Genomic DNA, 3,471 nt, shown 5'->3' with positions numbered 1-3,471 from the left:
ATTGAACAACAGGCTTGTGTCATCAACCATTAGTGTTACAATACCAACCCAAAGCAAAATTACATATTTGGGCATCACCATACAGGCATCCCTACAGCGAGTTGTCTCTTAATTATTTATATCTCTGTATATTAAGTAGTGTTCAAAGGGATCTGGCCAATTGGACTGCGCTGCCGGCATCACTACGCTTCAGGATTGCTGTTGTTAAAATGAACATAGTTTCTTGTGTGAATTTCTTAAGTACAATGATCTCCTTACCCCCACTGATATATTTTTGGAAGAAACTTGATACCTTAATTCGGCAATATATTTGGAATAATAAACAACCTAGGCTAAAATACTCTACCCTGCCCCTACCCCTTAAAGTGTACTACAGAGCCTTCCAGCTACGGGCCCTCAGAGTGTGGATGGACCCCTCATCTACAGTCCCATGGAGAGAAATAGAGCAAAACCTCACTCTGAAGGGCCATTCACATTGGACGCGCAAACGGCAGCTCTGCGCTATCAAACCTATTATTGTGAAATGGCTTGCAAAATGCCACACGCAAAGTGGCATTTTGTGGCTGGCCACTCTTGCGCGTGCCGCGGTCAAAGTTGAACCATGTTGAACTTTGACCGCAGCACGCGCGAGAGCGGCCGCGGTGCGCTGTGACGTGTCTGAATAAAAAGAAAAAAGTAAACACCAAACACACGTGGAACCACAAAGGAACATGGAGGAGAGGTTGATTTTGGCCGTCAGCGATCTCAACTTTGAGCTCGTACCAAGACCTTGGACGCAAAGCCATGCTGTGGAAGCATATTTCTACCATAATAGGCATGCCAGGTGTGTAGCTTATTGTAGCCTCCTTATTGAAATCATTCAGGTTTGTTTTAGATTTGAAATCAACATGGACATGTCTTCACTGAAATACAATCATAACTGTTACTTTTTTTCTCAGTTACTTTGGTAGGTTTTTAAAATATAATTTGCATTTGCACATTATTAAAAGAGTGCATTTCTTTTAAAACAATTGGTTGAAACTGCACCGCATAGTCACTGACATGCACATGCCTGTATCTTGCTGGAAATCTTTTGTTTATGTGTCCACAGCAAGTATTCATACAAATGACACAATCAAACTGACAAGTCCTCACGCCATCGTTTATACCAATATAGTGAAACTGCTTTGTGTTGTTGTCCATATTTAACAGTTCACTCTGTAAGTATAGTCCAATGCACAATGCACATGAAAGACAGCACTATTCCCTATGTGACAAAGTTACACATTATTGTCATCTCTGACCTGAGAAATGTGCCAAAGCAACTGAGAAGAACTGAAGCTACTGTTGTGAGATACAAATACCAAGTTGATAATACAGCTCCATACAGGTATGAGTAGGATACATTTGTATTTGTATGTTTATATGATGTAAAATAAGCTTGGACTGATGACACAAGTCATGTTCATTTTCAGTTCACATATAGGTAGTTAGGTATATGGCCTGTACACAGAATAACTGTACCCATTTCCAAGTGTGTAAGCTCTAGTTTGGGAGGAATAAATTGCACAAATGCATTAAACAAAGTTTTCTCCAGAGTATGTATGTTACATATGTATGTAAACATGCAATGACACAGTGTTGAAATGCAACATTTTATTAAGAAATGCTAATTATCCACACGTCTATTTAGAGGAGGAGTGTAAGAAAAGGTGGAAGAACCTAAGAGACAGGTTCTTAAAGGAGAGGAGGCAACAGAGAGAGAAAAAAAAGTCGTGCTGGGGGCAGACCACAAAAGTACTTGGAAGTACTTTCCAATTCTCTCTCCTTTCTGGAGCCACACGTCAGGGAGAGAGCGACAACTTCTAACCTCTCCCAGTCCCGGTGGCTGTCCCAGCCCCAGCCCCAGTCCCAGCCCCAGTCCCTGTCCCAGTCCCTTTCCCTGTCCCAGTCCCAGTCCCTTTCCCCACAGGAGGGGTGCTCCAGCTACACTATGTGCCTCCAAGGTGTGCAGCTAGAAGGTTGGCAGATTGTGGATGACCCTGTAGAGCACAGGGAGCTTCCAGCAACACTGCAGCCTGCTCCGTCCCTGCAGCCTGCTCCATCTCTGAAGCCTGCTCCAGCAACCCTGCTCCAGCAACCCTGCAGCCTGCTCCAGCGACCCTGCAGCCTCCTCCAGCGACACCCCAGTCTCGGCAGGGCTCCGGCAAGAGACGGAAGAAACAGGGGGATGAGTTTGAGGCAAGTGTCCTCAGTGTGCTACAGCAGAAAACGGATGACACAGAGCTGTTTCTGTTGAGCTTAGCCCCACGGCTCCGAAATCTGCCCAGGGAGAAGAGGAGTGAGGTGCAGATGGAATTCCTCGCTACTCTGCATAGGGCAGAGTTTTCTTGAAATGTGCCATACACTATCACTACACACACACTATCACTATTTCTTCTTATGTTTCACTCGCAAATACTTACCTTCCTGTGTTCCACGTTTTCCACTCTGCAAATGAGTCTGCAAATGACAGGCAGAGAATTAATTTCATTTATTTTAATAGATCTGGCAACCATTAGTTAACTTTTGTTGTATGTGTGTTATTTAGGTTACGAAATAAACTTCACATAAGTGACTGCATATGATTGATGTGTGTATATTCTGGGTCCTTGTTATCATATCATCATGTCATTTAATGTAGACACTTTGGAAACCGCTTTTTAATGAATAAGAGAGTGGCTCTTAAAAGAGCCTTTGTGTTCTTCCGTAGAAGTGAGGCAGCAGGTGTGGGTTGCAAGGACGTCAGGCCACTGGGGTCCGAGGTATTGCCGCAGAAGGAGAGGAGAAGTAGGTGTTGAAAACCTCCCGTGTGGCTATGGACTCTTGGGTGGCGTTGTTGGTGGCGACTCTCCCTACATTCTGTAGAGCAGGGATGGGGATGGCCTCTGATGGGCAGGGAGCTTCAATTGGGGAGTTCCACCGCAGAAAATTGTGCAGAGCCACTGTTGCCTTCACAATGGCATCTGCATTTTCAGGGCTCACTCCAATGACACGGTGGTAGATCCTCCACTGTGCAGCAAGGATGCCAAAGGCATTCTCAACCACTCTCCTAGCACGTGACAGGTGGCTGTTGAAGGTCCTCCTTGGCTGGGTGAGGTCCCTTCCAGGATAGGGCCTCAGCAAATTCCTCCTACACAAAATGATGATGTAAGGACATGTGACTATGTACATACAGATTACAATTTCTACAAAATACATTGTTGACATCACAATGTAATAATATCCAATAATCCATTATAGTTTAACACAGTGCTGTTCAAAATCCTACAATACATAATGACAAGGTGAATGACGCTGTTAAATGCACTTCATACAAATCAAATAGAACACTTACCTCAGGGGAAAAGCCTCATCCCCCACAAACACATGAGGCATGGGCCCCAGGTGTTCAGCGCCAGGGATGAGGGCATCCTCCTGAAGACCCAGCTTGTCTCCTCGCAAGGCTGCTCC

The sequence above is a fragment of the Perca fluviatilis genome, chromosome 2 (assembly GCF_010015445.1).
Source record: "Perca fluviatilis chromosome 2, GENO_Pfluv_1.0, whole genome shotgun sequence".
NCBI lineage: Eukaryota > Metazoa > Chordata > Actinopteri > Perciformes > Percidae > Perca > Perca fluviatilis.
This window is presented reverse-complemented; position numbering follows the sequence as displayed.